Source organism: Sus scrofa, chromosome 6, assembly GCF_000003025.6.
Source record: "Sus scrofa isolate TJ Tabasco breed Duroc chromosome 6, Sscrofa11.1, whole genome shotgun sequence".
NCBI lineage: Eukaryota > Metazoa > Chordata > Mammalia > Artiodactyla > Suidae > Sus > Sus scrofa.
Window position 1 is genome coordinate 33,333,395 of NC_010448.4, and position 12,002 is coordinate 33,345,396.

The window sequence follows — 12,002 nt, forward strand, 5'->3', positions numbered from 1 at the left end:
TTGACCTTCCATGACCTCTCTTTTTATCTGCAGGATGGGTGTGTGGGTGAGGCCCATAAATCAACTGAACCCACCTCTCTTCATCTAGTCTGATGCTGCCACTGACACAGGATGGCAAGACTGCCTAGAGAAAATATCCGAAAACCCTAATGCGTTCACAGTAGTGACATGTTGTATTGCTTCCACCCCTCGAAGAATTTCTACTCTCCCTCTGAGTAGTTGATTATTTTTTAAAAGTGTGTATCATTTTGTCTTCTTGGGCAAATTACACAATCAATGATATGTTTTACTGAGTGCGTTAATGCCTTTTACATATTTCCAAATAATACCTAATTAAAATGTCAAGGTTATAGCTCATATGGCTGGAGTGGACAGGGCTCCACCTCCTCCCTCAGCCTTTCAAAGTAACATTTAAAATATGTCCTATAATTAGGAGCAATTATAAATTCCAATTAAAAAGAAACCCACACAATTCTGAATATTTTTCTTTGAAGTTTCTTGCTTTAATTTATGTTCTCAGTGCACCAAATTGTCTCAGCTTCCTCAGATACAATTCCAGACAGAAAAGACTCCTAAAACTGCAGGGAGAAAGGCAGACCCATTGTGAGAAAAGTAGGAAAGTTCGTTAGAAAAGGTTATTGCATCTATAACTTCTGCACTTGGTGTTCATTGATTAGAGATTAAACATCATCCTTTGTACTACTCAGATTGGGATTTTTAATTAGGATGTCATTATTACACAGATATACTGAATGCCAAATTGATTTCTGAGACCTTAGGAAATAATAGCGCTACTTCTGCAAAATGAAAATCATAATAGATTATTGACTTCTTCAGGAGTTTTGATCCAAGGGCACCTCCCCAATGTCAACATTTTCAATATTTTCAGTTTCATGCAAAGAGACACTCATAATTAGGCTGATATTAGACGTTCCTGCACATCGACTCTGGGTTATGAATGCCCCTGGCGTCACATTGATCACCCTTGAATTATAACAGCAGTGACGTTGCTCGTTGCTGAAATTGTTTATATACCACATAGTCTTTTGTTTTTGTTTAAAAATGTTCATATTTATCATGAGTGGCATACCTGATTCACAAGATCAAGAGTATACCAACTTTCTTAATTCACATGCTCTCATGTCTCAATAATTCTTCCAGGGTGCTCCTACTTTAAAAGGAATACTTAACAGTTCCACTTATTAGTCGGGTCCAAACAACTTAATAAGTATTTATGTCCTAACAGCTTAGTAAGTATATTTTAAAAAAACATGGATTAAAAGAAAAACATGTTAGGTTTATTTTCTTTTCTTTACCCACAATTACTTCTAGTGGGATGTCTGTGCCTCTGAGGCTCTGCACGATTTCTCAAGTCCTGGAACAAGATTGGACCCCGGCGCCTTCGTTTCCTGTTTTACATTGATGTTTCTTTGGGTCTTGCTTTTTAGCACAGCAACCACAGAGAATCCAGCTTCGCAGAGATAAGATGTCATTGAAAGCAAGGGGGTGTGATCTAATGTTGAGACTGTGAACTACCTCAAGCTAGTAGTTTGCAAGGTGCCTCGGAATTATTGCTGTGTTTCCCTGAAAATGTTAAAGTATCGGTCAGGGCCCCTGTGGATTCACTGTGGCACCCTGGGTGCACTGGCACACAGTTTGGTAACCATGACACTGGACTTAAATTTCTCAATATTATGGGATCTGTGTAGTCCATCATATATTCTCAATGTCTAACACAGTAATTCATGTAGTCAACAGACATTGTTTAAGGAATGGTGTTTTTTATTAGCACTTTTCCTTTCTTGTGTTCTTAACTGGAGGCGGGTGGGGGGGGCATGCCTCTAGCATGTGGAAATTCCTGAGCCAGGGATTGAATCCCAGCCATAGCTCTGACCTACGGCACAGCTGTGGCAATGCTGGATCCTTAACCCACTGTGTCACAGCAGGAACTCCTGTTAACACTTTCCTTGCTTAGATCATTTGAATTCAAAATATGACCATTTTTGAATTAAATAATACATCCATGTATCTAGTCCCTGCCAACACGATGTATTTTCTTGCACCTACTCAGTGGGCTTAAGAAGAGGACATTGGATATCCTGTGAAATTGAATTGTTATGATCATTATACAACTACAGATGTGATAAATTCATTTGAGTAATTAAAAAAGAAAGGACAGGTGAGGACTGTATCACTAAAAAAAATCTTCACTTTTGACAGAAGTAATTGATTGTATAAAATAGTAAATAGCAAAGTGAAAGTTCACTGTATAAATATATTGTTTAGTTAAAAACAGAGGAACTGGTTATATTTTAAAACACAATGTTTACAAATTATTACGTCTAGAAAATAAGACTGAATATGGCAATACTGTTTTCTGCAATAAATAAACTGTGTATTATTTTATTTTTAACAATGTTTATGCATTATTAAATACAAGGGAAAGGATTATAATACCTATCAAAATTATAAAAATTCCCACAAACCTTGACATACAATCAAAAATTTGAAATGAAGAAAGTATTCAGCATAAAAAAAAAAAAAAGGACATTGGTGAAAAGTCATCTCTACTGAGATTTCTTAGATGGTTCTTGTGATGAGAAGCAATCTCTGATGCTTCTGTATTTTCTCCCCAACTAGGAAAATCCTTAAAGCCCTATCAACTCCTCACTCCCTAAGGCATTATAAACATACGTAGAGAAATGAGTGCTTGGATCAAAGAATTCCGTGAACCACCTGATCTTATCCCAAAGTGGATGGAAGTGTTTATGTCCAGAAATGGACACCTTCAGACCTGCCCCTAACCTCACTCTGAGCATGATGGCCTTTATCTATGAATCCCACCGAGGCCATACATCTGAGAATCTGGAGAAACCACACCCCACATGGCACAGCACTGGCTAAATAAAGATGCCCAGTGGTATAGGTCTACAACAGAATACCCATCAGTCTTAAAAAGGATTCTGGGGAGTTCCCGTTGTGGCTCAGCAGAAATGAATCCAACTAGGAACCGTGAGATTGTGGGTTCGATCCCTGGCCTCGCTCAGTGAGTTAAGGATCTGGCATTGCCATGAGCTGTGGTGTAGGTCACAGATGTGGTTTGCATCTGACGTTGCTGGCAGTGGCATAGGCCGGCAGCTACAGCTCCAATTCAACCCCTAGCCTAGGAACCTCCATATGCCACAGGTGCAGCCCTAAAAAGGGGAAAGAGGCAAGAGAGCTTCCCAGCACTGCCCAGATTTGTTGGATGAGCAGAATTTATTCAACAAATTTTGCTAAGCATGACTTTGAACTAAGCACTGGGGATACAAATGTCTTGAGAAACTCACATTCTGAGTTGTTTTTTGTTTTGTTTTGTTTTGGGTTTGTTGTTGTTGTTGTTTAGGGAATGGGGTTGGGAGATGGGTTGCAGAGTGTATAAATACCAGTATAAATATCAGCGTTTCTAACAGTAAGAGCTTTGTTCTTACCATGGTTGTATCTATCCCCTGGCATTTTCCTTAAACAATAAGAGTTTCTTCTTATACCGGCTACAGCTGTTTGGACATGGGGTCTCTGGTCAGGTGCTCAGACCTCACCAGCTAGGCAATGGACAGGCGGGTGCAGCAGGCAGCCTCCTCTGTGCGCATGCCTACAGGTTACCCTCCAACAGCCCAGGGCATCCCCTGAAAGAAGAGTTGCTAAGAGGAGGAGCTGGCAAGCTGTCACCCTTAGCTGTTTGCTTGCATTTTGGCTTCTTCGTCTAATTCCTAATATTTCTCTCTTTGATTCTTGGATGGCTCTTCCCATGTCTGCATTAGAAGTTCTCTGTATCAGCTCATGGTACCATTTTGTCAAAACAATGAACAGTAATGGTTCACGAGGAGCTCTAAATAATTTAAATATTTGGTTACAATGAAGACGGCCACAGCCTGCATGTCTATCTGAGCTCAGAAAGGGTTTCCTTCATTAGTTCTAACTTTATTTCCCATAAAATAGGAGGCCATTTGAGTAAAATGATAGTTGGAAAAAATTTTTAAACAGAACCAGCAAATAAACATGGTCTTTATGAGTTGTAACTTAATCCCCAGCTGATGTCATGTTTCATGTTTCAACAGCCAGAAAATGCCTGACATCTATATATCAGGCAGATTTATGGAGACTTCAGGGTAAGAGTTAAGAGGATTTCTTAAATAAGGATGGTGTGTTGGTCTGGGGGTAATTTGCAGCCTCTGTTATCTGTAGATTGAAATGTGCACATTTGGGCAAATTATAGGAATATGCCTTTGCACTTAATCTCTTTTTTATGTTTAAAAACTCTTCGGATCTGGGAGACCAGTACCTAAGAGAGAAAGAGAGAGAGGATCCAGGAGATGGTTCTCCTTTGCCCCTATTTGGTCATTGATGTTGCTCTGGCAATAGCAGAGAGGAAAGAAAAGATCCTGCATCGCAAACCTCAGCATCATAAACCACACGCGGGCCCTCTGCCCTCCCATGCGTCGCTTGGTGGCACAGGGGTTGCGCTGGTTAGAGGGAGTAACCAAAGACGGAGCATCCTAGTGGTTTCCTATCAAATGCCTGTAGGATCCGCACAGTCGCAGCAGTTATCCTCCAGGGACTAAATTTTCTAAACATAAACGTCTCTTCCTATCATACGAGTTGGTGGTTGATCAGCCCAGAAAAATGATTTGGAAGTAGTCCCAGGAAAAATGACTCACTTCAGTTTTGACATTTATTGGCTGTAGATTATATCCAAGCTTCCCTATAAGTCTGCTCACTCTGGTGAATAAGTAAGAGTAAGTCACACTTATACAGCACACAGCCCCGAGTCTCAGTGGCTTAACACACTCAAGGTTTCTTTGTGGCTTATACTGTCGCCTGCTTGGATGTTTAGAGTGGGCCTTCTATAAGGTGACTCAAGTAGTTGATGTCCTTCCATCTTGTGACTTTGCCATCTGCAAAAACTTGGAGTCTTCTAGATACTCTGTGTTCAGCTGGAAAATGAAAGAGAGAGAGAGGTCAGGAGAACCACTTGGAAGGCTGAATACATCATTAGACACACTGGATCCCTGCAAAGGATCTGCAAAGGATACTGGGAAATGCAGATGGCTGGTTTCCAACGTCTATTCTTTTTTTTTTTTTTTTTTTTTTTTTTTGCTTTTTTAGGGCCATACCTGCAGCATATGGAAGTTCCCAGGCTAGGGGACAAATCAGAGCTACAGCTGCCACCTGTGCCACAGTCACAGCAACTCAGGGTCTGAGCCACATCTGTGACCTACACCACAGCCCACAACAACACGGGATCCTTAACCCACTGAGCAAGTCCAGGGATCGAACCGGCATCCTCATGGATGCTAGTTGGGTTCGTTTCTGCTGAGCCACAACGAGAACTCCCTCCAAGCTCTCTCCTGCTGCAGAAGGCATGGTATTGCACTGTTGATGGCTTCTGGGATTTCCTCAGAGACAAAAGGACTTGAGATAAATAACAAAAACAAAAGTAGCCCTGTTGACATTTGTGTTTCTTTATTGACAATGGGCTTAATTTCATTTATCTCTCACACCAATCCTAGTAGGGTCTTGCTATCCCTACTTTTAAATGGGGCTCTGAGTGGGGCAGGGACTCGCCTGTGCCTCAGGTCATAGAACTCCTAAGAGACAAAATGTGCATAGGTCCCAGGTTTCCAAGTGTTGAATTTGCAGTTTTTATTCCTGTACTGAAACTGTAGGGATAAATGGTCCTTGCCCGTGGGAAGCCAGCGTTATCTCAAGAGAGCTGGAAACCAGATGGACTAGAGCGACAATGTCTTATTCCATCTAAGTGTTGGTTAAGACTTACTAGTGGGATATTTGAGGGGTAGGGCAAGAAATTATTTCCGTTCTCTGCATCGAGGCTAAACACCAGCCTCATTCAGAGGTCCAATCCCCGTTTGCCCTGGTCTTCCTTTCTTTGCTTTAAGAAATTACAGCAGAGGGGAGTTCCCATCGTGGCTCAGTGGTTAACGAATCCAACTAGGAACCATAAGGTTGCAGGCTCGATCCCTGGCCTCGCTCAGTGGGTTAAGGATCTGGCATTGCCATGAGCTGTGGTGTAGGTTGCAGATGTGACTCGGATCCCGTGTTGCTGTGGCTCTGGCGTAAGCCAGCGGCTACAGCTCTGATTTGACCCCTAGCCTGGGAACCTCCATGTGCCATGAGAGCGGCCCAAGAAATGGCAAAAAGACAAAAAAAAAAAAAAAAAGGAAATTACAGCAGAAGTTTCATTATGTCATATTAATATAAAAATATGAGTGATAATATCAGCCAGGATAGCAAGATGGACCACTCTTATGACTGCCCATCAGTGGCCCAGAATGAATGAAAAACAGGTAAAAGAGAACAGAAAGATCTGAGAGGGTTAAGGTTAGAATGGTTGTGTGTGTTAATTTCCACAGCTGGTACAATCCTAATAAAATGTTTTCATCCTTCCTGCCAAAGAAAGAGTAGAGCTCAACCCCCTTTGCTCTGGATATGCAGCTCCAAAGAAATGTCGCCAGGCTTCACAATCATGATTTCAAAGAGGTTTGGGGAAATGTTTCATTAATTCTTATAAAGAAATCTTTTTTTCTTAATTTTTTCATTAACTTCAGACATTTACTTGCAATTACATTTGTTCAGTGAATACAATGACAGAAATTAATAATTCATAGCTTTTGTCAGGGGGATTTTTTTTTTTAAAAAAAGGACAGTTGTTCAATCAAATGCAACTTTAAATGCACAATCTTTATTTAAATAAGATTTTTTAAAATAAATAATGGGGACGGTTATTGTACTTCTATAAATCTCTTCTTTTCCAAATTATATCTATGCTCTACCCAGTGACATGAAATCTTGGGTTGTTCAAAGCCCATCAGGAAAATAACAGGTTCAGATCTGCTTTTCTGGAAGCGGGGAAACTTGACTCAAGCTCCGTGCGTATGACACTGCCTGGATCTTCTGGGTATCGTGAGTTGTGACGGAGAATCAGAGCACATAAAAGGGGAAAGGAGCCAAAAAGACTGTGCCTTCCTGACACCCTCTCCTCTGACAACTGGGGAAGTTCAAGTTCAGAGCAAGAGTGAGCTTTTCAAGTTCGCACAGAGAGTCTGTAGCACAAACGGGCCTCAGCAAACATTGCCTGATCTCTTGGTCAAGGCTCTCCCAATCTGTGATGCTGTCTTCAAAGCATCTTCCTGCCAGGGCCTATCTGCCCAGTGGCCACTTAGGGATTTGGGTGTAAGGTGTTCTAGGCAGACCAAGACTTTCATCCCAACAGCCTAACAGCTGACCTGGAATTCTACCATTCGAGTGCAGTTACTTTGGATTATGAAGGCTTTCAAAAATCAGGTTTCCCTTGTTAAAATGAAAGTACCCATTTCATCACTTGAGATCAGCTTAGGTGGAAAGGGGGAAAGACGGCCAAGTCCTGGTGGGAATAAGCTGATCAGGGGACAGAGACAAAGTCTTCAATTTGTCTCAAGATAGTGAACGAGATGGATTTTCCCTAGGTCCCTGGCTCTCCCTGACTGTAAGAACCTCTCTGGCAAATCAGTCCTACCCCTTAGTTGTTCCAATAAAAAAAAAAAATGGCAATAGCGTTTGTCTTAAAAGAAAAGAAAAAAAAAAATCAAATCATGAGATGCTTCCTGGAAATCGCTAGCCCCAGTAACATGGTCCCTGGGAATGGCAGCTTAGCATACTGGTTAAGAATTGAATAGCTCCAGGTTTGTTTCTTGACTCTACCAGCTAAAAGCTTTGTGCCTTGGAAAAATCCATACTAAGATCTCAGAGTCATACTTTCTTTACTCGTAAAATGGAGATGTATCTGTTAGCTATTGGGCTATAACAAACTGCCCCAAGATGCGGGGGCTTAAAACAGTAGTTATTTATTTTCACACGGCTGAGGGTCAGCTGTGGTGGCTTTGCTTCCCACTGCTTTCTGTGGGTGAGTACTGGTGGCTCTGCTCTTTTTATCTCTCAGTGTCTTTCTGGGACCAACAGACTAGCTGGTTCTTTCTAGAATGATGGTGGGAGTGTCAACAGGGCCGGAGGAAACATGTGTGACTTCTCAAGACCTGGGCTCAGACTGGCGCTTCCAACTGTCTATCATTGGCCCAAACAAGGATGTGGCCACACCTCAAGTCAAGGGGTAAATTCTGCCCCCAGTGAGGCTATAGCAAGAGTATGGAGGAAGCAAGGAGTCAAGAAAGTTATCATAGGGACAGTAAAAGTACTTTCTCACTGCATCCTTCTGACAGTTGGTTAAGAAAGTGCATATATTTGTGCTGTCTGTGCCCGCTTAGAACAGCAGGGTATACCTAGAGGTGGGTATACTTGGGGACCTCTCCTGGGTGAAGCAGCAATGATGGATTAAGCAGCAATGAGGGTTTCCCTTGTCGATTTGGGCAGTTGTTACAGAAGGCGTCTCCTGGAGGTGAGGACCTGTGTGGTCTTCCCGCATCCATCAGTTTCTGGCTTCCACGTACAGTAGTGACCCTCATCTCACACATAAAAAGAAGCAAATGGATTTGATTAGCAAATACTCGCATCTGCATCCTAATGGACGTCTCTGGGACTTCCTCATTTCAGAAAATTCCGTTTTAATACACAGCACAGTAGTTAAAAGAATGCGCTCTCCCATCGGCCGTCCAAACCCTCCCAAACCAGAGAGAAACATCCACCATTTTCCCGTCAGCTCCGTCAGCAGGATCTAGACCTCCGTGTCCAGGCCCAGGCTAGAAGTTCCTCTTCCTGCATTTGATTCATGCCGTGAATCAAAACACTTAAAATAGGAGGCAAAATGCCCCCAGCGGTGCCCAGTCCAGATGTCCTTACGCCATGGACCTGCCTACTTCTTGCCAGGACCCCCGAGCAGCGAAGCCCACTCTGAGGCTGCTGCATCTGAACTCAATTGCAGCCAAGGAGGCCACCATTTGACCAGCTAAAAAGTCTGACCAGTTGGCACATTGCTGTCTCCAAATGAGCCGGCAGGAAATGGGGTTTCCTAAAACTTGGTTTTAAAGCACTTACAACAGGAAACCATTTCCCATGCATGTTAGATCTCTCTAATGACTGACTAACGAGAAACAGGCTATCTTAATACTCTGCCCCAAGCCATTACAAATGGCTTTCTTTCCAGACTTCATTAGAATATTTACTGCGATTTGGATAGAAGACTTTTGACACTGCAGTCATAAAATTTACAGGGGACTTTTTTTTTTTTCAGTCTAAGAAGAGACTTGGAAGAAATGGGGAAACTCCTCGGCTCCCCCAGCTACCATCTCCTTCATTAGTGGTCTTCAAGTCCTGTGACCTCTAGTTAAGAAAATAAACATCCCTGGGATAGTCCAATAAATTGCCTTCAGAAAAAAAACAGCCTTCGTCAACGCTCGCCTCTTCTGTATATATGTGGCAAGAAAGAGAAAATGCACAGTGTGGGTCCGTCTGTGCTAAACACTGTTGAGGTTGTTACTAAATCGTGGCAACCACGTTGGGAACAAGCAAGATCATCATCCCTGGCTCACCTTTGAATAAACGTGGGGCCAAAGTTACCAGAAGTCACACAGCGAGTGAGTGACAGAGCTTGGAATGGATCCACGTTGATCCAGTTGAAACACAGCTCCTCTAATATCTCCCTCACTGCTTACGCCTACCCTCAAACAGACCCAGTCTACACAGGCAGCAGCTGCTCTGTGCAAAAGAGCTGTGGACTCACTTTTACCTTGTTTTGAATTTCATGCATCTAGTGCCTTCCTGAAAATCATCAACCAGCGTCCAACAAAATTGACATTAAGTCTCTACCCAGAGAAAAGTCATCCTGGGATCCTGTGCAGTAATATTTGTAGTCATGCAATATTCAGTGGCAGTGGTGGCTGCCAAGTAGGATGACAACCCAAGGCAAGGAAACGTAAAGCCGGGTGAGTGAAAGGGAGGCCGTATCTTCAGGAAAGCGGGTTGGGAAGAGACACTGATTTTGACGGTGTGGTCAGGGAAGAATTCTGATGAGAGAGCGTTTGTGGAGAGACCTGAATCAGCAGAGGCAGAGAAAAGCTATGAAATGTTTTGGAGGACTGTTCTAGAGTGAATGAACAGGAAGGATTGGGGCTCCACAGTTGAAATGTGTGGCCCAGGGATCTCTGATGGTGTCTCTGTAGTCGAAGGTTGCATTGATAATCTGAAGTATTCCACGTTCTCTACGTAGGCTATGTCAACACACCGGCATTCATTCATCCTATGGTGTGTCCCACGTCAGAGACCTGTTCAGTGAATCTCACATTAGTGCCTTGGTTTCTGTCCCAGGATGTTGGGAGAAGGCTTCTCCACTCTCAGTAATGCTCTGTGGAACACCTCTTTCTCTAGGATGCTCTGTGTATTTAGAGACAAGAGAAAGGTGATCACTCCTAAAAACAATGTGCTTTCTCTCAGTAAGTAATAAAGAGCAATTGATCCATCATGTTTCTCCATTTCTGCCTTGATTCCTAGGAAGCTCAACATTAAATTGAGTATTCGATTCGGCAAAGTTAGCCTTTAAGACTTTTGAAGAGTTCTAACGCTTAATCTTATATCTACTTTTTATTGCAAGCATCCTCTAGTCCTTTTGGAACTGGTGTGTAAATAGCACATATACATAAAATAATATAAGGCAAGAACATAAGTATTAATTTACCTTAAAAAAATAACATTTGTGAATAGCCCACTGGATACTTTTTCCGTTTACATGGAGGCCAACCACGCAACTCGCTTGGATCAGAAAAAGAATCTATTTCGCAGATTCATAAGCTAAGGCCCCCATGAATGAATGAACCAATGAATCACATTTTCTGGTATCCACATCCTTATGTAGCTTCCTCTCACGTGAACACTGCGTTCGGCCATGTGACTTTTCTTTAGCCACTGGGACATCGGCAAATATGCTTCAAGCAGATGCTCGATAAGCTATCACAGCTATTAGGATTTGCCCTCTTGAAATGTGGCTCCCACCATGTGAGACAGCCAGGTCCAGCCTCACTGACGATAAAAGACCACATAGAATGACCCAACTCATAGCTTTCCCGGTTGAGCCCACCCCACACTGATTCTTCAGCTTCATGAGTGAGCCCAAGCAATGGGAATTAACAGATCCTCATTTCAAGCCTCGAAGTTTTAGAGGATCTTGTTACATAGCAATAGATGACAGATACATGTGTCTGAAGTCTTCTTTTAAGGCTAAAATTCTAGACAATTCTTACTAAGTATCTGAGTCCAGCAATCGCTTATATGCCTTAGAACACTGAGTGTCCTTGCAGGACTTATCTTGCCAGGAAGTAAGACATACCAACAAAAACACCTATTTGCCTATCTTCTGAGAGCCTACTACATCTAAGGAATCTCTTTTGAGCTACGGGTGACATTGATAAAAAACTATATAATCACTATCCTCAAAGAACTTAGTAGACTATAAAGCCAAAATAATTTAGACAGTCTGGGATTTCAAGAGAAACAGATGAATAAAAAATAGAATAGGAAGTCTAGAAACATATCCCAATAAAAATAAGCATGTAGTATATCTTAAAAGTCCCAAACCCTATCAATGGCATTTAAAATATAATAAAAATATTTTTCAAAGCATGGTACTAAAATGAAAAGTTAGCTACTAGAAGAAACACTCTTAAGGTTTCACTTCATATTGAATATATAGAGAAAGTATATATACCACAATCAGTAATATTATGGTCATGCCGAATTTGATAAATATTCAGAATTTTAATAGCTGGTTATTAGACTGGTGGTATCTTAATATTCTCTGTATTAAGGCTAGTTATACTATATTAATTGGAAAATGCTACAAATTGGGGCATTTATTTATTTTTTATTCTTTATTTTGTTGACACTTGGTTTACCAGCACACCATTGACAATGGGAAATATTTATACATTTGACCTCAAATATCTTTAAAATTTGTTTTTAAAAAATCTAGAAAATGAAGTTGAGTGAACAGTATATTTCCTATATGTGAAAAAAAATATATG